Source organism: Stomoxys calcitrans, chromosome 2 (genome assembly GCF_963082655.1).
Source record: "Stomoxys calcitrans chromosome 2, idStoCalc2.1, whole genome shotgun sequence".
Classification (NCBI taxonomy): Eukaryota; Metazoa; Arthropoda; class Insecta; order Diptera; family Muscidae; genus Stomoxys; species Stomoxys calcitrans.
In genome coordinates, this window is record NC_081553.1 from 85,583,386 (window position 1) to 85,606,774 (window position 23,389).

The following is a 23,389-nucleotide window of genomic DNA, read 5'->3' on the forward strand; positions in this document are numbered from 1 at the left end:
ATTTTCCCCATATTCAAGATATGGGGCTTTGAAAGTGTGTCACCATATTATCCCCAATTATTGTTGCAGGTCTTAAATATTGCCAAAAAATATATTGAGGCCTTAACATTTTTGAGGCCTCAACATCTATCCTACCTAATGAATATGGGCATAGATTCTCAAATACTAACACCAACGAACAAGAGAATCTAGTATAATATGGATGATATGACTGGTATTCATCAATAAACATACACACATTCATACATATGCATGTGTCGATGTATTTAGTACATCGAGAATATGAGCACGTATACGCACCTACTTACCTACCTACTTGTGAGTACAATACTTGCTCTACTTACGAGAATAATCACATTTGAATGTTAAATTATCACAGAAAGCATGGCCGGGTCGGCCGACTTTTGTGTTTTTACACGCATATGGAAGAGAACTGGTTTACTTTTAAACAAACACCACTCTCCTCGTGCCCCCTGCGTTTCATCATTCTCCATGAAAGTTGAGTAAACAGAGCGGTGAACAAGGTTCAAAATTAATTGTTTCTTAACGGATTAATGATAATGGCAGCGACGCCGCCGTCGACAACGACGACGCAATTATTTTATTGCACTTAACATCTTTGAAAAATGTCAATGATATGACATTGGCTTGGCAATCTTAATATATAACAAATTGAAATATTTAACAAGAATTTTGAATTGAGATACAATAAAACATCGAATGACGCACAAATCTGAACCTTTTCAAAAGGTTAAAGCGGGTTTATATCAGGGAAAATCCATCAAAGCAAGATTTAAGTTATCAGACAAAAAAACAATGACAGAAAGGCATTTCCTCTTTCTTTGAGATAATAAAGCCTAGTACTGGCTTTAAGATTTCGCCCGAACAGTTGTCAAAACGCACTATATAAAAAAATTTTGTGAAATGACTACGAATTTTTTTCAAATAAGCTGTACTAAGTTCTTTTTACAAAATGATTTCAACATGTTGCCAGCAACATTGTCAAATTTCGTAGATTTAAAATGTAGATGTCTATTAGCAAACAATGACAATAATCTGTTTACGAAAATTGTTAATATTAATTTTTTAAGAAACGTCTTATTATTTTCTGTTATTTTTTTTGTGTAGAGCTATAAGGGAAATGTTAGACTCTACACCTGACCAGAAGTCTATGTGACTTCATAATCCCCACGAATTCAATAAAAACCTCTGCTCCAAAGCCCTCTTTCATATTGGACCAATCCGTGTATATAGGGGGACCAGAGAACTTCGAACGAACGAACTTCAAGTCGTCATCTAAGAAAGATCAGTTTGGTAATGCCAATGCCAGTAGTCGCCCCACGACGCCATCGGCCTACCGCAGAACAAACGAATGCCCAAAATCCGAAGAGCGCGAGATCCTGACTCTCTCAGTCAGAGGACTGTACTCAGCGCAACGCCCTCCACATACAAGTACAAAGGTCTCAGATCAAGTATCGCATTCAGTGCTGCTCTTGAAGCACTCCTCGTCGCCCTCTATATCAGCACAGCCACAATACCCTGTACTTTCTCCATCATCAACACTATCGTAAGAAAGTTTATTAATTACTTACTTACTCACAGCGTGTCTGGGACTTACATAGTCCGAAATCCTGGCAGGAGGCAAGGGTGTTATTTATACCCAAGCCCAGCAAGGCATGTTATGTGACACCAAAATGCCTACTATAATATGGTCCTGAAGGTGGACATCCGGGAGATCACAGAATATGTGAGGCGGAGTGGTGCAAACGCGAGGACGTCGACAGTAAAATTAGCATAAGGGCAATAACAACCAGGACGGTTAGGTCACGAATAGTCTTGCAGTGTAGAAAGGAGATTAATGCCTTCTCTGAGGATGGCAAAATCCGCATCGTTTGGGTGCCGAGCCATAACGGAGTAAGGGGGAATGAAAAGGCAGACGATTTGGAGGTGAAGGCCAGAGGACTGCCTTCAATAGACTTGATTAACCCGAAGCCTTTCGGGTGGACGCAGTCTGAGTTAAGGGCATGGGCGACGAATGCGCATGAAACCCTGTGGAACAGCGAAACGGTCGGTAGGACGGCGAAAGTCCTATGCGTTGATCCAGATCGTGAGAAGACGAGACTATTACTGAAAGGAAGTAAGAAGGAGGTCAGTATAGCAATGTAAAAATCGATGCGGCAAGTGACAGCATGCATGCAGCATGCAGGGAAGATGATGACACATTGGAACGTTGGAACATTTGCCATTGTCCGGCTTTCGCGTATTAGGGATAGCGGCACTTAGGTGGGGGCACTCTACCAATAAACAATTAAGGATTTTGTAAGTAGCACAGAATTCCTGACTTTGATCTTCATTTTCGAGGTTACTTTTTTGTATTTAGAGAGCAGAATAATCCAATTACTGGCTTAGGTGTATGTCCATAGTGGCATGGGCGGATTAATATCTGCAACCTCTTTTCAACCTAAACTACTTGCTAAAAGATGCATTACGACCGGCCTGGGTTAGCAAAGGAACACCTCAAGGAGGTGTACAGTCTCCTCTACTTCGGAATATAACCATTAACAATCTATTATTGTCTCTGGAAAAAAATGTTTAAAAGTGGTAGCATGTGCTGAAGTTTCCCATCTCTCTTAGAGATATACTTCAGGAAGCTCTACGTGCGACAGCGAAATTGGCTATCGAAAGTGGTGTAGGCGTAAATCCGTACAAAACATAAATAGGTCTTTTCAGCAGGAGATACCAGTTACATTACAGTGGCATCTATCTCCATTGTTCCATTTACAGAAGGCGCAAAATACCTGGGTGTTTTGCTGGACAGTAAATTGAACTTGAAATCCAACATTTTGGAAAGGTCAAGAGTTGCCTCAAGAGGGCTATTGGCAAAAGTTGGGGCTGTTAAATAGCGTCTCATGCACTGGGTATATACTGCAGTTGACCTATAATATTATATAGTGTTGTGGTCTGTTGTACGCGCGCTTCAATGCCTCTGGACATCGAAGCTAGACAAATTCCTGCGACCACAGCTGTGAGGCTAAGGGAGCTTTCCCTTTGATCATGCGGCTCCTAAGGACACTGTGTTACTTGATACAAAACACGATTTCCCAGGCATTATGGATTACACACCCTGTGCCATTTATTTATAAAAAGGATTGTACCACTATTCCTGATAGAATCTATTGGAACTACAATATACTTGGTAATAAAAGTAGCATAGACTTCTACACGGATGGCTTTGTACTTAAAACTACCAATTTGTAGAAAAATTCGTTTTTAGCTTGTTTGACAGTCATATGATAATAATGATATCAACATACAACTGTATTCTACCAAAACAATGCTTTACTCGCCAAATTAAAAATTAATAAATAAATTAAACAAATTAGTAACACTGTTGGAAACTTTTCAAGATTTCAGAAAGTTGAATTGATGTTTAGCAACATTTTCCGCACAATTGAAGTCAGTACTAGGCTTAAGGTGAGAGAAGTTGTGCTACAATGGAAAAATTTCTTTGACAACACATTATATCAGCATAACATTTTCGATACAATCTATTATACGTATAAATATAAAAGTGTTGCGAATAGACTTAAAAAAGGCTGAACCTATTTTCTTGAAATTTTCAGAGTTTATCCCCTTATGAAAATAGGTAACTTCATTTTGTGATATCCGCGAGGGGGAGCGGACCTAGCCACAATTCGCAAAAACCCCAGATCTCGGAGAAGGATCCATCGATTTCAGTGAAATTTTCTATGTCCCCCTATGGCTACCCAGAAACATAAAATTGGTATAAAACATTGGGTACAATTAACCCACCTGACATGTTTACTGATTGGCACAATATGGGAATCAAATGAAGGGTATTTAAGAGAAGAGTACGAACTTGTTATAACAATTCGACCTCAAGTGTCAAAAATTACATGTTTACCGATGGGTATCAAATGAAAGGAAGTAAAATACAAAACTTACATAAAAAGTTGGTGTCAAGTTCCATAGGGGACTGACCCACTCCAAACGGATATGCAGGCCGATCGGGGCAATATGCAATTCAAACTGAAGGTACTTGAGAGTAGAATACGTAACCTATATACAAATTTGGGATCTATTCTCAGGCGGGTCGCCCCACTCCAAAATTCTGCACCAAATGGATAGTACTCCGAACGGGACAAGATGGAACTCAAACGAAAGTTATTTAGTAGTAGAATACGAAAATTATATAAAAGTTTGGGATCTATTCGCAGGCGGGTCGCCCCACCCCAAGATTATACCCCAAAAGGGCATGTATACCAAACGAGACAATATGGGATTCTATTGAAAGCTATTTAAGAGTTAAATACGAATGTAAATAATTTTCAAATTTGGACCATGTCAAAAAGTGGCCGCAAACACTGATGGGCGGAGCAAAGCACACCGGGCAAGCTAAATTTCTTTAAAAAATATAAATAAATTAAAAAAAAAAACTTGTAAAAACGTGTTATGTTTGGCCGGGTCGAATCTTGGGCACCCACCACCTTAGGTACTACTAAAAATTTAAAACTTAATTGAAGGGCACATGTGTACCTTACGTACAAAAATTTCTGCCAAATCGGGAGATCGTTTTCTATGGGAACTATATACATATATCCGGTTATACACCGATTTAAACCATACTTTCTACGAATGTTGGAAGTCATAAGGGAACGCTACGAGCAAAATTTCAGCGTTCTCAGCTTCTATGAGAACTATATGCATTTATACACCTATTTAGTCCACACTGACCACGATTCCTAGAAGTCTTGGGGGATGCTGAGTGAGGGTCTTCTACATACCTGTTTAATAACCTAGATCGGTCTGTATTTGGATATAGTTGCCATTAGACCGATCTCCCAATTTAAGTTCTTGAGGCAATAATAGTCGCTTTTATTTACCGATTTCACTGAAATTCGACACAGTGATCTGTGTGAGGCTCTTCAACATCCCTGCTATATATGATCTACCGAATGAGGCAATAAAAGTCGCTTTTATTTACCGATTTCACTGAAATTTGACACAGTGATTTGTGTGAGGCTCTTCGCTATATATGATCTACCGTTTTAGGGTCTTGGGCCCATAAAAAGGGCATTTATTACCCGTCTCGCTAAAATTTGGCACAATAGGTTGTCTTATGCCCCTCGATGTTCCTGCTGAGTTTAGTTTAGATTTAAGTTCGTGGACCCAAAAAAGGCGCATTTATTTACAGAATTTACTAAATTTTTGTACAACGAGTTGTATTGGATCCCTACACATTCTGAATAATGTGTAGATCGTAGTTTATATAGAACAATCTCCCGTTTTATGGTCGAGGTGGTCCAGATCGGCACATTCGATATATCTACAAAGGTTTCATAAATGGTGTTTTTTCATCGGACTTAATGAGGTTACTATGTACATATACCCGAGTTGGCGGGTATCCAAACTCCGGCCCGGCCGAATTTAATGAGTTTTTTCGGCCATTTTTTAACTTAATTTTATTTATTTTTTTAATTTTTTTTGAGATTGCATTGCAGGATATTGTCCGGCTTTAGACCATTGTTTAATACTTTCTATTCAAAGAATGAAACATATAAAAGTCAGCAAAAAGTGTGTTGTTGCCAGAAGCATTTGACTGGTTTCCTATATCGCGATTTTATTTTCGATCAAAAAAAATCATCAGAAAGAGATGTCAAATGGATCATGGTGCTCTACAACCATTCCATTTTAGTTTTTCTTAAATTTTTTTAATTTTTTTTTAACTTTTTTTTAATTTTTTTTTTAACTTTTTTTTAATTTTTTTTGATTTTTTTTTTCAAAATTTGTTTATTTTTTTTTTTAATTTTTTTTAATATTTTTTTAAAAATTTGTTTAAAATTTATTTTTTAATTTTTTTTTTATATATTTTAAATTTTTTTTTAAATATATTTTAGAATAAAAATTAATTTAAACATATTATTATTTTTTTGAATATATTTAATTTTTTTTAATATATTTAATTTTTTTAATATATTTAATTTTTTTAAATATATATATTTAAAATGTTATTCTAAATATATTTTAATTTGTTTTTAAATATACTTTAATTTGTTTATTAAATTGTTTATATTTTAATTTTTTTTTTAATACATTCAAAAACTTTTTAAGGTATTTTTTAAAATGTACTTAAATTTTTTTTAAACATATTTTAAAATTGTTTATATATGTATGTTTAAAATTTTTTGTTTTAAATATATACTAAAACCTTTTCAAAACATTTTTACAAATTTCTGTTTTTTAATTTATTTAAAAAAATTTTTAAGATATATTGTAAAATTTTTTTAAAATATATTTTAAAATCTTTTTAAAATATGTTTTAAAATATTTATAAACTATATTATACCCTCCACCATAGATTGGGTGTATACGAATTTCGCCATTCTGTCAGTAACTCATCGAAATATTCGTCTAAGACCCCATAATTTATATATATTCTCGATCGTCATGACATTTTAAGTCTATCTAGCCATGTCCGTCCGTCCGTCTGTTTGTCGAAAGCACGCTAACTTTCGAAGGAGTAAAGCTAGACGCTTAAAATTTTGCACAAATACTTCTTATTAGTATAGGTCGATTGGGATTGTAAATGGGCCATATCGGTCTATGTTTTAATAAAGCTGCCACATAAACCGATCTTGGATGTTGACTTCTTGAGCCACTAGAGGGCGCAATTCTAATCCGATTTGGCTGAAATTTTGCATGAGTTTTTCGTGTTTTGTTAAGACTTCCAACAACTGTACCAAATATGGTTCAAATCGATTCATAACCTGATATAGCTGCAGTATAAACCGATCTGGGATCTTGACTTCTTGAGACTCTAGAAGGCGCAATTATTATTCGATTTGGCTGAAATTTTGTTCTTTAAACCGATCTCCCTATTTTACTTCTTGAGCTCCTAAAGGGCGCAATTCTTATTCGAATTGGCTAAAATTTTACACAATGACCTCTACTTTGGTCTCCAAATCTCAATTCAATTATGGTCGGAATCGGACCATAACTTGATATATCTCCAATAGCATAGCAATTATTTTCTTTTATCCTTTGTTGGCTTAAAAAGAGATACCGGGAAAAGAACTCGACGAATGCGACGCGACGCTATCCTGCACAAGAAAGATGATGCCTACAGCTTAGCAGCATTTCGCTTCTGGCCTTAAATAACTCAGCTTGCAACCCCTAGGCTTCTGCTGCTTTATTACTTTGGTAGGTTTATTGCTATTTTCACCTCATACTGGATAGGTGGCATTTTTTCCAATATGGTACTTATTTAAAGTAAATCTATATGAATGAAAATGAATGTGTGTTTGTTTGTTCGTTTGTTCCGTATAGTCTCCAAATGGCTGAACTAATTACCTTGAAATCTTCACAGATTATGTAGGTTGGTCTGGAAGGAAACATAGGCTTTATAATTTTTTGATATCGGAAGGGGGCGGACCCTTCCCCTTATCTCAAGTTTACTACCCACAAATAGAAGTGTACCGATCGGAACAATATGGTACTTAAATGAAAGATATTCAGGAGTAGAGTACGAATTTCGAATTAAAAATTGGGTCCAAGTAACTGGGGGGGCGCCCAAACACCAAAACACATTAAAATAGGTTTATTGGACGAGCAAGACAATATGGGACACAAATGAAAGGTATTTGGTAATAGATTACGAATATAGTCAAGAAGAATGAATAGGCTCTATAATTTGTTGATATCGGAAGAGGGCGGACCCTCCCCCGTTACACCAAAATCAAAAGTGGACCGGTAAGGACAATATGAATATCAAATGAAAGGTATTAAAGAGTAGAATACGAATATGGTATTAAAAATTGGATCCAATTACCCAGGAAGTCGCCCTAACACCAAAACTTCTAGAAGCAGAAAAATTGAACGTCCACAACAATATGGGGCTCAAATGAAAATTATTCGAGAGAAGATTTCGAATCTGGCATACAAAATCAGATCAAAGTGTTGGAGGTCACCACACACCACAAAAACGCCGTAAATGAGCATATGACCATCATATGACATCATGACTTTATGAGACTCGGTTTGTTCCGTAGAATCAAAAACGGCTGAACCAATTGTCTTAAAACTTTCATAGATTGTGTAGGTTTGTCTGGAAGGAAACATAGGTTATATAATTATCGGATGATGGCGGACCCTTCCTCTTGCCCCAAAAACGCCACCCAAAACCAAAAGTGTATTAATAGGCACAATATGGGTATCAAATGAAAGGTATTGGAGACTAAAAAAACGAATATCATATTTAATTTTGGGTCCAAGTACCCAGCAGGCTGCCCCAGCCCCACAATTAATATGGGACTCAAATTAAAAGTATTCGGCAGTAGATTACAAATATGGCATACAAAATTAGGTCCAAGTAATAGGAGGTCGCCCGAATCCCAAATACCCCCAAATGAGTATATCAAACGACCATGGCTAAGTGGAATTCAAATGAAAGAGTAGACTACGAATATGACATTAAAATTTGCGTTTACGTCGAATAAGTTAATTAACCCATTATGACAATATAGGACTCAAATGAAAGGTATTTGTGAGTAGAAAACAAATTTGATATCCAATTTTGGAGCCAAGTGTACCGCCCTAAATCACACCCTAAGCTTAATTTCATTGCCGACTATAGCAATATGGAGCTTTAAACAACGATATTTGGGAGTAAAGAACGAATATGATATCTATTTTTAGGGCAAAGTGCCGCAGGGACCGTCCAAAACCCGCCAAATGGGTATTTAGACCAATCACGACAATATAGAGCCATGTGTTTTTGGGGAGCCACCCCATCACATCAGGCAGGTTCTTAAAGAAATGAGAACCTAAAGTGGAACTCCTTGTAACTGCTAATGCGGGACACACACACAAAAGGTTTTCTATAGTCTCTTATTCCTCGATCTCCCTACAGCTTCTGCAAAAGTCGTTGCTGGCAACCTTCAGTCTGTCAGCATGTTTTACGATTTGACAGTGACCTGTCATATCAGACACAATGACTGAGACGTCTGTTCTAGCCAACGACAGCAAAGCAGTAGACCTCTTCAAGTCTAGATGAGGCCACATAGTTTTGGAATGCTCATAGCCCCCTCCTTGTGACCATCTATTATTCGTTGCCCTTCGGGCCTTGTCCTGAAAACTTAGCTTACATGTCGCTAGAGGCATACCCACAGATTCCAGTATCCCTGGAGTGTGTAAGTTAGTTCCTAGTCTCGCAAGCTCGTCCGCATTAGAATTCCCTGGAATATCTCTTCTCACATATCAATGAGTGCTTTCCGATTCAAGTTGAGTTTATCAATGATAAGGGACCTTTTTTTATAGCCGAGTCTAAACGGCGTGTAGCAGTGCAAATTTTTTACTTTTCAAGACAAATTTTAAAAACTTTGAAAATATAAAATTCAATTTTAGACAACTGCTTTATGGAATTCAAATTTGGATGAAATATTTTGTTTTCGTTCATATATTTTCCTAAAAAAATCATGAAGATAAATTTTGAAGTTTTTGACAAAATATGTTATCAGAAAACAAAAAAAAAAAAACTTAAAAAGCCAAATTTTGAAAATTTGTAAAAATTAATAAAAATTAAATTAAGTCAGTATTTTATTTATCAAACATCTAATATATATATATACAGCGGTCAAAAAAAGTATTCATCATTAGCAAAATTGATAATAAATTCACTTATTTTGGGTAATTGAAGAAAATTTAAAGTAAACAAATAATGCAGTTTTATGCAATAGTTTATTTTTCGTAATATGTTTTAAAATAAATTCAAAAAATAAATTTAATTAGCGCAAAAAATGCAATTTTATATAATAACACCAAAAACAGAACAAAAAAAGTATTCATCATTGATGTGCTATCATCAAAGTCAAATTCAATTATTATTTGGGAATCCCCCTTTTCTGTTTTATTTAGTAAAGGAGGCTTTGCCCTTGACAGCAAATATTTAATTTCATTGAAAATATAGTTTTTGTCAAAATGGGTCGTAAGCAAAACGAGGTTTCTGATGAGGTAAAAGTTTTGATAATAAAACACCACAGGAATGGTTTAACTCAAAAAACTATCAGTGAAATATTAAATAGACCACGATCTATTATACAATCCATCATCAGAAAGTGGACAGAAACGAAAACTGTTGACAATAAACCAAGATCTGGTCGACCAAAAGCACTTTCAGTTGGAGATGTGCGTTGGCTAGTGCGGCAAGTTCAGAAAACTCCGAAGACAAATGCGACCATTCTTCGTAAAAACACTGTGGAATATTTAGGGAAGGAAGTTACTACACAAACAATTCGAAATACACTCAAAAGGCATAGTTACAGAGGAAGAACTGCACGTAAGAAGCCCTTTATAAATAAAATAAACCGAGTGAAAAGGCTAAACTTCGCAAAAATGTATGTAAAACAGCCCGAATCATTTTGAAAAACAGTCATTTTTGCAGACGAGAGCAAGTTTAATCTTTTTGGGTGCGATGGAAAGGTCATAGTGTACAGAAAACCAAATACAGAGCTTGAAGAACGAAACACAGTTGCTACTGTAAAACATGGTGGAGGTGGTTTAATGGTTTGGGGGTGTATGGCGGCTTCAGGAGCGGGAAATCTTGAAATTATTAATGGAGTAATGGATCATAAGTATTACATTGACATTTTAAAGAGGAATTTAAAAGATAGGCTGTAAAACTTGGGCTTGGTAATAGCTTTCAATATTATCAAGATAATGACCCCAAACATTCTGCTTTAAATACCAAGATGTGGATGCTGTATAACTGCCCCAAAGTCATTAAAACTCCTCCTCAAAGTCCCAACTTGAACCCAATTGAACATCTTTGGGAACATCTCGAACGCAAATTGAGAACGCGCAATTTTTTGAGCAAGAGTCAAATGCAACAGGTGATAATGGAGAAATGGACTAATATAGACCAAAATATAACCGCTAAATTAGTCCAATCGATGTCAAACCGTTTAAAAGAAGTTATAAGACGCGGTGGTCGAATAACAAAGTATTAATTTTTTTAAATTATGTTATTTATTTTTTTGTTTTTTTGCAATGATGAATACTTTTTTGTTTAATTTTTTGTGTTCAGCTGTAAAATGGCCCTTTTTGTTCCAATAAATACTATTTTTTTCTTTAAAAACAATGAAATTGTGTACATATATATCACACAAGCACTACTGCATCATTAGTTTAATATGTTTTTATTCCAATTGTCTTTTGTAGACTTATTAAAAAAAAAACATTGAATGATGAATACTTTTTTTGACCGCTGTATATATATATATTTTTTTTTTTTAAGAAAATACTTCTTGCCCATAATTTTCTCAAAATAAAAAATGTTTAAATGCCTTCAATTACCCTTAGAATACGATTTGTAACATGTAATGTTCTATGCAAATCTAACCTTTTAATAAAATTTCCTACGAAATCCGTTCCAAAAACATGCCAAAACAATAATTAAAGAGCCATATCGCTACATGTGTAGAGAACAAAAATAACAAAGAATGTATATAATTTACAACACATAAATACACATCTCTTTGTACATACAAGCCCACATGAATCACATGAAACTCATGATAAGACGAATAAATATCAAGTGAAAAGAAAAAAACAAACTGGTTTCCAATCAAACAATAACCTTTTTTTTTGAAAATATGATGACTATTTAACAAACATGTTTTTAAATGGAAATTAATGTGAGTACTTGTTGTAGACCGAAAAAAAAAGTACTGAAATATTAGAAACAAGTAACTTTAGTCCGTCTGTATGCAGTTCAGTCATCGAAATTAAAATTTGGTTTGAATTTGAAATGAAGAATTTAGACCAAATTTTTATATAGTGTACGAGTCTTAGAGAAAATCTCTGTGCAAAATTTCGACCAAATTTTTACATATTGTAGGAGTCTTAGAGGGAATTTTGGGAAGATCGATTGATAAGTGATCTTGCAAAGGCTCTAAAAGTGAAAATCGGAAGATACATATATATATGGGAGCTGTATCTAAATCTGAACCGATTTCTATGAAATTCTACAGCAATGTCGACAGTTATCATAGATCATATATGTATATGGGAGCTATATCCAAATCTGAGTTGATTTCTTCCAGTTTTCAATAGGTTTCGTCTCTAGGCCAAACAAGTAAAAGCGTGCTAAGTTCGGCCGGAAACCACCACCGTGGTTTCTGCTAAATATTTATACAAAATAAAAAAACTTCTGTCAAACCAGCAAAAATTAAAGCTTCTAGGAACCGAACAAGGATGATCGGGAGACCGGTTTACATGGCAGCTATATCAGGTTATAGACTGATGTTGGCCGTACTTGGCACAGTTGTTGGATGTCATAACAGAACACCAAATGCAAAATTTCAGCTAAATCGGACAAAAATTTCGGCTTGTAAGGGCTCAAGAAGTCAAATCTGAGATCAGGTTATAGACCGATTTGAATTCTACTTAACGCCATTGTTGGAAGTCATAATAGTGTACTAAATGCAAAATTTCAGCTAAATCGGACAAAAATTGCGGCTTCCAGGGGCTCCAGAAGTCAAATCGTGAGATCGGTTTATAAGGGAGCTATATCAGGTTATAGACCTATTTTGACCGTAGTTGACACAGTTGTTGGAAGTTATAAAAGAACACCGCATGCAAAATTTCAGCCAAATCGGACTAAAATTGCGGCTTTCAGGGGCTCCAGAAGTCAAATCGTGAGATCGGTTTCTATGGGAGGTATATCAGGTTATAGACCTATTTTGACCGTAGTTGACACAGTTGTTGGAAGTTATAAAAGAACACCGCATGCAAAATTTCAGCCAAATCGGACAAAAATTGCAGCTTTCAGGGGCTCCAGAAATCAAATCGTGATATCGGTTTATAAGGGAGCTATATCAGGTTATAGACCTATTTTGACCGTAGTTGACACAGTTGTTGGAAGTTATAAATGAACACCGCATGCAAAATTTCAGCCAAATCGGACAAAAATTGCGGCTTTCAGTGGCTCCAGAAGTCAAATCGCGAGATCGGTTTCTATGGGAGCTATATCAGGTTATAGACCGATTTGGGCCGTAGTTTAAACTGTTGTTTGAAATCATAACGGAACACTACATGCAAAATTTCAGCCAAATCGAACAAAAATTGCGGCTTCCAAGGGCTCCAGAAATCAAATCTGGAGATCGGTTTATATGGGAGCAATATCCAAATCTGAACCGATATGGCCCATTTGCAATCCCCAATATCCCCAACGATATTAAGTATCTGTGTAAAATTTCAAGCGGATAGCTTTACGCGTTCGACCTTTATCGTGATTTCGACAGACGGACGGACGGACATAGATAGATTCAAAACGACGAGACGATCAATAATATATATACTTTATGGGGCCTTAGACGAATATTTCGAGTAAGAACGGAATGACAAAATTAGTATACCCCATCGGATGGAAATTACAACATCTAAACTATACATTTTTTTTCTTCTCCCCAAAAAGTTGTTGCACTGCGGCATGCCTTTCGGACTCGGCTATAAAAAGGCGGCTCCGTATCCTTGAGATCAAGCTTTAATCGGACAACCCTCATTGATATGTTAGAAGTTTATGGGTAAATTTGCATTTACACTATTAATCAGGGATGGAAAAGTCAGTACTTAAGAACTTTTTCCACCCGAAGAGTATCGTAGTAACCCCGCGACGGATTTAGTACCTTTTCAAGCACTAAGAATTTTTCAAACAACTCGGATGTTTTCAAAATTTTTTTGTCTAAAGAGACGAGTATTTCCGATCGAATCAAGTCCATCCGATTGTCGAATTGGCGTTATGCAGATGCAGATATCCGTTTATATTTACAACAGATGCCTCACGCACAAGTCGCCTTATTTGACTTATTTAGCCCATAGAAAGCTTTGAAAGCGACACGGACCCCCGATACTTAGTCTCCGAATTCTATATGAGATTCGTGCCCGAGTCCAAGATATCTTTCATTTAAGTCCCTATTCACTTGATTCGAAATTTGAATATCTGATTTGTGTTTTTGGGTAACTATCATTGAACAATCAAAAATTCGTCCAAACATCTCCGATATATGTATATCTCGGATATATCGCAAACCCTTCGTCTTCGGCTTCATTCAAGGGATTCTTCTCCCTAAGAACAGATTGCAGTTCGATTAAAGTTTTAGCTCAACGATTGGCACATCGTTTGAATTGCGAGTGGCATAGCGACAACACATCGTAGAGATACTTGGCTAGATACCTTACAAATATGCTAACCTCTGAGCAACGGTGGCTACCATTGTCGTCGGTTAGCCGTAGCGCAGAGGTTAGCATATCCGCCTAAGACGCTGAACGCCTGGGTTCGAATCCTGGCGAGACCATCAGAAAAAATTTTCAGCGGTAGTTTTCCCCACCCTAATACTGGCAACATTTATGAGGTACTATGCCATGTAAAACTTCTCTCCAAAGGGGTGTCGCATTGCGGCACGCCGTTCGGACTCGGATATAAAAAGGAGGCCCCTTATCATTGAGCTTAACTAGAATCGGACTGCTCTCATTGATATATGAGAAGTTTGCCCCTGTTCCATAGTGGAATGTTCATGGGCAAAATTTGCATTTGCTCCCAAGTATGAGAGTTGGTTGTTTTTCAAGATTATCTACTCAAAAGCAACTTGTTTCGTTTTACTCTATCTTCAGTGTCTCGCTCTTCGTAGTCTTGAAACACAACCTCATATGGGTTCAGTGTTCCCGAGTTCAGCAAAAACAGTCACCAATGGAAAGTTGGAAATCTTTGCTGAGTTTCGTTAAACAACAGATCCACAGATTTCATCACCTTCTTTTAATTTCCCATTCTACATAATGCCTTTCGTAAATAAATCTTATCCCACCTTGGTTGTGAAAGCTCTGAAAGAAATTATTGAAAACTTATTTTGATTTTCAGAAGTGTTTACAATCAAATTTATTATGCATACGTTTTTCTTTTTTTCTTTAAGATATTTTATAAAGTCATTTAAATGTATTTTTCTTTTCGTCTCTTAGAAATAAATGTAATTTTAATTAATATTTCATTTTTTTTCCTTATTCTTTTGTTTTAATCACTAAAATATTTCGTTTTTATATATCTTCATTCTTCTTCTTCTCATTCACATTCTAAAAATAGCATGCATTTTTTGTTTTGTTTTTTTTTTTAACCATATTTTGAACATTTCCATCAACAATAAATTTTAGTTGAATATAGAAATCAATAAAATACAAAAATGAGCTTTTGTTGCGGCTGTTGCATCCTTTCGGGCTGCACTTTTCTTGTATTTGTGTTATTTTGTTTGGTTTTTTTTCGATTCCATGTATAAAGTAGTAACACACACACACTGAATGACACGACGACGACTGCTACTTGACAAGATGGATGGATGGATGAGTTTTTTGAGGAGTTTTTCTATCACTGACTGAAGGGTGGTAATTTTTTTGTATGATTTGGTTGTTCGTTTTTTTTTTCTTTGATAACAAGGAGTGAGAGAACACAAAATTAAAAACAATATCCCATACAGTGTGTTTCATGAACAATAAGAGTGAGTGACGAGTGATGCTCTCCCCCTTCCCACATATATAGGCAGGAGGACGGCAGCAGAGTAATCATTACAACTTATGGGTGTCTTCATTTCACCACACAGGCAGTCTATAATAGAGTATTTTAGTAGTATTATTTTTGTTTTTGTCTATACTAAGTGTATGCGGAAGATTAATTACAAAACAAAATCAAAACAATAGTTTTTTTTATTTCAGTTAAGAATTTCTATTCTTACACACACCAACACACACACAGATTTACCCACAACAGATTGACAAATGTTACTGTCGGTTAAAAATAGTGTGTGAGTGTGTGTGTGTGCATAACTTTGGTTTGAAAATGTCCATGAAAAAACACGACCAATAATATTTACAAAGTTTGGACATTCTAAAAAAATCTAAAAACCGATAATATAAACCTAAGTCCTCCTACCTAGTCTCGCATTTTTTTCTTGCAAGAAAGGCAAACTAGCGCGTTCAGAGCATCTGAAACTCTGGCTAGTATATATGGCATGAAACGTATTTGTTTTAAATGCATTTTGTATACCTTGGTTTTTGTGTGTTTATGTATGTGTGTGTGTGTTTGTTTTTTGAATATATAAAAATTCCTTTTTAAATCTATTTTCTTATATGTATATTTTATATATCAAAACAATCAATTATAAAAATCAATATGACCACATTTATATACCGTAGCCCTATGAATTGCTCATGATGCTAGAACACAACTTGGTATGGTTTACGTACGTATTGCCTTCAGTTCGTTACTAAACGAGACCACGATGATGGTTTATCAAACAGTGTCTGCTGAAGTCTTCGCTCGAGACTACACTGCATTCTCAAAATTTATTTAAAAGATAGTTGAAAAAAAGACAAAAATATAATAATAATAATATATAATAATATAAAAAATATATAAAATATATAAAAATATATAAAAAAATTTATATAAAAAATTTATAAAAAGATATATAAATATATATATATAAAGAATATTAAAAATAATTAAAGATATAAGAAACAAAATTAAAGACATAAGAAACAAAATTAAAGACATAAACAAAATTAAAGATATAAGAACAAAAAATTTTTGAAAAAATATTAAAAAAAATATACAAAATATACAAAAAAAAAATAAGAAAAAATTGCCTATATATAAGTATAAAAAATCTGAAAAATATATAAACATATCAAAATAAATTATTAAAAATAAAATTTAAATTAAAAATTAAGACAACTATTAAAAAGAATCTAAAAAAGAATTATAATAAAAAAGACAAATAAAAAACTGTAAAAGTGTAAGAACAAGTAAAAATGGGTGCTATGTTCGGCCGGGCCGATACTTATATACCCTCCACAAGGGACGTAACCAATGGGGTGCTATCGTTTGGCACCCCACCAAACTCATCGGTAGGATTTTTGTGTCTAATATAGATGCTATATCAGGTTATGGACCAATATGGACTGTGCCCGTGGCCCCCATAAAAATATTCCTATTTTTCGAATGTTATCGTTTTGTAGTTCTTACAATCGGATATTCTCCGGCTGCAGACCGTAGGGGTTTCTGTTTCTATTACAAATAGAAAAAAAAAATTATTTTTAAAGTTAGGCGAAAAAAGTGTTGTTGTAATAGCATTCATTGATTTCCTGGATCGCGATTTCTTTTGATCCCATTTCAAACTCATCGTTAGGATCTGTCTGTCTAAAATGGGAGCTATATCAGGTTCTGGACTAATGTAGACCCTGCCTCGCACATTTGTTGGAAATCATAACTAAAAGCCAAGTGCAAAATTTCAGCCAAATTACGCCCTCTAGGGACTCAAGTAGTCAAAGAAATCAGTTTATATGGCAGCTAAAACAAAACATGAACCTATATGGCTCATTTACAATCGCAACCGACCTACTCTAATAAGATGTATGAATGCAAAATTTTAAGTGCATAGCTTTACTCCTTCAAAAGTTTGCGTGTTTCGACAGACGGACGGACTAAGAATGTCAAGACGATTTTTCGATGACTTACAAATGCATTGACGAAATAGGTATACTTCCATTCTACTGTGAAGGGTTTAAAAAGAAGAATAAGGGTAGTCCGCGAAAAGGTGGTGTGACAATATTGAAAACAAAAAAAGTTAAACTAAAAAACACATGATCCATTTGATATCTCCTTCTGATGATTTCTTGGTCGAAAACGAAATCGCAATAAAGGAAACCAGTCAAATGCTTCTAGCAACAACACACTTTTTGCTGACTTTAAAACGTTTTTTTTTTTATTTTTACTTCCAGCTTAGACCAAGAATGTTTTCGTTCTTGTCTCTATTTTCAAAGTCCGAAATCGCGGTCGTTGTGGACTGCCCCATACATTTAAAAGCACACCACATTGTCGACACTTTTTAAAGGTTTTTTTTTATTATTGTTGTTGTAGCAGTGTGTTGTACACTGAGGCGGCAGCACTTGCCTATGAAGGACTTCGTCGGGGAAATCCGGTACGTACAACCGGCTGCCATGGGATTGTAGATTTGTTGCTGTTTTGTTTTTCTATTTGAAAATAGAAACATGAGCAAACACATACTTGGTCTGAACTGGAAGTACAAATCCAATAATTTTGTGTCCAAACTAACGAAGCGCAAAAGCAATTTATTTATTTCTTTTTTAATTATTTAATATTTTTAATGTTTTTTTTTTATTTTTTAATTTTTTTATTTTTCAAAAAAAAATATTTAAAACAATATATTAGAAAAAAAATATAAAAAGATAATATAAAAAACATAAAAAAAAATAAAAAAAAATAAAAAAAAAAGATAAAAGATAAAAAAGATAAAAAAAAGATAAAAACAGATAAAAAAAAATAAAAAAAAGATACAAAAAATAAAAAAATAAAAAAAAAAATAAAAAAAAAAAAAAAATTAATAAACAAATAAAAAAATTAATAAAAAATAAAAAAAAAATTAATAAAAAAATAAAAAAAAAATTAATAAAAAAATAAAAAAAAAATTAATAAAAAAATAAAAAAAATGTTAAAAAAATAAAAAAAAATTAATAAAAAATAAATAACAAAAAATAGCAAAAAAAATAAAAAAAATAATGAAAATAATAAAAAAATAATGAAAAATAATAAAAAAAAATAATGAAAAAAAATAAAAAAAATATATATTAAAAAATATATAATAAAAAAATATAAAAAAAAATATATAATAAAAAAAATTAAAAAAAAAAACAGTAAATTGAAAATTCTGGAAGACAAAAAGAAAAATTAGGGGAAGTCCACCAAAAAGTTGCGTGACTAGACTAAATGGCCCACATATCTACACTTCCTTAATAAAAATCAAGTTCGGTCAACTTTTGCGGAACACACGTGACACAAAAGACGTTACTGTGAAAATGTCCGGACACGGATTTTTTTTACGATGCTTATAGTGGCCCAAGAAAAGTTGTGCAACTGCTATATGGGTCACTCTATATAGAAGAATACTAAGTAATAGTTAAAAATTCAAAAGATACAAATATATAGAATGTAAATGAAGAAAAATTTTAATGAAAAAATTTTTATATATATACAAATATATTTCTAATTTTGAGAACTATTTTAGTATTAAAAAAAATTAAGTATTTTAAATTAAAGGAAATATTTTTGAAATGAAGCTGCAGATGTAGGCTTTAGCTGTTCTTTTCTAAGAATGAGTGTCTTAGAGAAATTTTAAAAACAAAAATCCTTCAAGTGGTGGGTATGCTCCAGGGACTAGCATAATAGAGATACATAATGGATAATTGAAAATTTTACTATAGCTATTAGCCAATAAGCCATAAGGGTGGATAGAGAGAGAGAGAGAGAGCGGGGAATAAGGTGTTTGGAAGAGCAACTATCTTCAATAGCTACGCCTGTTGTAGTAATATTTACAATTGTTGTGTATATGTATGAGTATGTCATAAATTCCCAACCCAAAATGCATGTGTCATCTTTAGTGGTCATCATCTATCTTTCAGCAATACCAAATACCTTCTTCTCGTCGTTTATGGTCTACGTATGGCATGCCTGTCTTTTTAAATAACAAAAACCAAAATTGTAATTTTTTAAAATATCGAAATATTCATTTTTCATATTTTTTTCTTATTTTCTTTCCAAATATAAACAAATCAACAATTTTTTTATTACAAATTTCTTTAAAATCGGTAGATATATATGTATGTATATATAATTGTATATATAATTTATATGTATGTATACACATTAAGGTGACTTTATTTTTTTGTTTTGTTTTGTTTTGTTTTTGAAATCATGAAACACACTGTATACTAATGTTGTTGTTGTATGAGAGAGAAAGTATAAAAAAACAAACACAGTAAAGGTTCTTTTGTATGGGTGGGTGGTTGTGGTTTGTTATGGTGGTGGTGGTGGTAGTTATTGGTTGTTGGTGTTTCTGTTTGTACAACACAAGCTGAAGTTAATGGATTCAAATGTGTTGCAATATTTTCTTAATTCATTCTTCTGGTCGTACTACTACTGTGTGAATAATAATTTTTGATTCTGTTTTTTTTTTCATTTGTATTAATTTTTCCTATAACTGTTGTTTTGGAGAATTCACATTCATTCACATTCATTTGACTTCCATTTGTTCCACTATTACTGAGTACAAAAGAGAGTATTGTAATGATTGTATGAGTAATGAGGGGCGGCTTGGAATTCCTTCGTGGTAACACTTGGATTAAATACAGGCTTTTCGTCGAACAGATATATTTACATAGCAACTTAAGGTTTACAGTCGATTAGAAAAACTATGCGAATTTTTACTATTTTTTATATATAATTATATAAAATTTGTTCTACTTTAAACAATTTTAAGTGTTGTTATTTCAACCAAACTCATTCCCAAAAAGAGATATCAATGTATAGGAAATATTTTATCCACATTTAATTTGAAAATTTTCTTGTATTTAAATCAGACAAAAAGCCTGCTGTGTGAATCTGTGTTTTAAACTAACAAAATACTCGTATGGTGTATAAAAAAAAAGAGGGAATTGTTTGCTTTTCTTAAGTACCTTTCTGTCATTCTTCTTCGGCATGACGAGCGAAGAAGACTTTGAGAGAGAGAATGTTGGAGATAGAGAGAGAGCTTTACCTAAGTTGTAAAATTTGCCAAGTTACTTAGTAATCTATTGTTGTATTTCTATAAATTATCATTATTTTCAGATTATTTTACTTATTTTCCTTTTTTCTTTGTTGTTGTCTGTCATATGTTTAGAATTATTTGTTATATATTTCCTTTTTTGTTTTGTTTTTCATCTTGATGTATTTATAATTATGTATAATGGTTACTATTCGAGTTTGGTATAGTAATTAAGTGGTTTAAGTGGTACACAAATGCCGCTTTTACTTAAAAATTATGGCAGTAAATATATATAAATAATGTATATGTTTATTTCTGTAGCCTTTCACATTCATCATTTCCTCAGCGCGCGACAATAACAACAACAGAGTAGCAGCCACCACTTCAAAATGGTTAGTTTGCTGACTGACTGACTATGAGTGAATGACTGGCTGGCTGGCTGTTGTAGGGAACGACCCAATCATCATCATTATGATGAATTGCAATGAATGTTTATAATAAACTTTTAAAAATACTATACCAAACTATTCTATAGATTAGGGAATGGGTAGTGTGAGAGAGTGGTGAAAGGTCGGGTCAGGTTAGTGATGTCGTTACACTATCCTCCTGACTGAATATCAACACAACGGATGTTATGAAAAAAAATCATAATTAACATTAACTGCTAATGGTACATGTAATAGCTTAAAAAATCAATATATATATATATATATTTAAGAGCTAAGCATGAAAGTATGAAACCGCTTGAGATTTTGGTTGGCTTCTTCTCTTTCTAATCTCTTCATATGCATTCTCTTTATGACTTATAAAAAAAATGTCTTTTTGGTGAATTATTTACTATATTGATCTTTTAAGCTCTTGTATTGCCTACACAAAAAAATATTATCATGTCTACACAGAAAAAAAATCAATTAAAAAATTGATTGAAATTGATTGTCATCAGTTTGGATATTTGAAAATCGATTTTACGCTGTTTATTTAAATTTACGAGTTTTCAAAGAACCAAAAAATGTTTGTTTGCATAATAAATAAAAAAATTATTTTTTTTATTTCAAAATTTCAAGTCAATCAAAATTTATTTTTTTTAATTTTATTTTTGATTTCTTTTTATGTTGTTTTTGTTAATTTAGTTTTCTTTTAATTTCTCTTTTTTAATTTTATATTGTTAACTTTATTTTTTATTTTATTTTATTTTTATTTAATTTTTTATTTATATTTTTTATTTTATTTTTATTTAATTTTTTATTTACATTTTTTTATTTTATTTTTATTTAATTTTTTATTTATATTTTTTTATTTTATTTTTATTTAATTTTTTATTTATATTTTTTTATTTTATTTTTATTTAATTTTTTATTTATATTTTTTTATTTTTTTATTCTATTTTTTTATTTTATTTTTTAATTTTAATTTTTTATTTAATTCTGTTTTAATTCTTTTAAAAAAAAAAGAATTAATTTTCTTTCTTGTAATTAAAATTTTCTTAACTTATACTTTGGTTTAGTTTTAATTTTTTTCCATATATATTTTTTTAATTAAGATATATTTCTAATTTCTCGTTCTAATGTTCTTTTAAATATAGTTTTTTTGTATTTATTATTTTTTTAGTTTTATTATTTTTGTTTTTTTTTAATTTTTTTTAATTTTATTATTTTTTTTATTTTATTAAATTTTTTATTTTTTTATTTTACAAAAATTGTTTATAGCTTCATAACATATTTTTTTATCTTTAAACTTAGATTAATCTTACTTTTTCTATTTTTATTACTTTTTAATGAGTAATTTAATTTATGTAATTTTTTATTTTATTTATTTTTTTAATAATTTATTTTTTTAATCATTTATTTCATTTTTTCTATTTAATTTTTTATTCATTTTATTTCTTAAAGTAATTTTTTAATTTTTTTTAAATCAATATTTTAATTAATTTTTTTAATTTTATTTTTTTTCTAATTTAATTTTATTTTTTTTTTTCTAATTTAATTTTATTTTTTTTTCTAATTTAATTTTATTTTTTTTTTCTAATTTAATTTTATTTTTTTTTTCTAATTTAATTTTATTTTTTTATTTATTTTTTTTTAATTTTGTTTTTTTTATTTTTTTATTTTATTTTTTTATTTTTTTTTTAATTTGGTTTTTATTTAATTTTTTTTAATTAAATTTTTTATTTTATTATTTTTATTTTATTATATTTATTTTTTAATTAATTGTTTAATTTATATTTTTAAATTTATTTTTTTATAATTTCGTTTTTTATTTTAATTTTGTTTTTAATTTCATTCGTTTTTTATTTAATTTTTTTAATTTAGTTCTTTTATTTAATTTTTTTTAATTTAGTTTTTTAATTTATTTTTTTTTTAATTTAGGTTTTTTTTATTTAATTTAGTTCTTTTAATTTTTATTTTTTTTTTAATTGTACTGTTTTTTTATTTTATAATTTTTTTAATTTTAATATTTTTTTAATTTTATTATTTTTTTAATTTTATTATTTTTTTAATTTTATTATTTTTTCATTTTAATATTTTTTTAATTTTATTATTTTTTTCATTTTATTATTTATTTAAATTTATTATTTGTTTAATTTTATTATTTTTTTAATTTTATTATTTGTTTAATTTTATTATTTTTTTAATTTTATTATTTTTTTAATTTTATCATTTATTTAATTTTATTATTTTTTTTATTTTATTATTTTTTTAATTTTATTATTTTTTTAATTTTATTATTTT

General features: G+C 31.6%; 1 protein-coding gene across 1 annotated transcript in view; it reads right to left on the bottom strand.

Annotated features, from left to right (window-relative positions):
• Positions 1-23,389, bottom strand: part of LOC106082177 (putative uncharacterized protein DDB_G0277255) — a 75,856-nt gene that overhangs the window by 37,724 nt on the left and 14,743 nt on the right. The gene's annotated exons all lie outside the window — the stretch shown is intronic.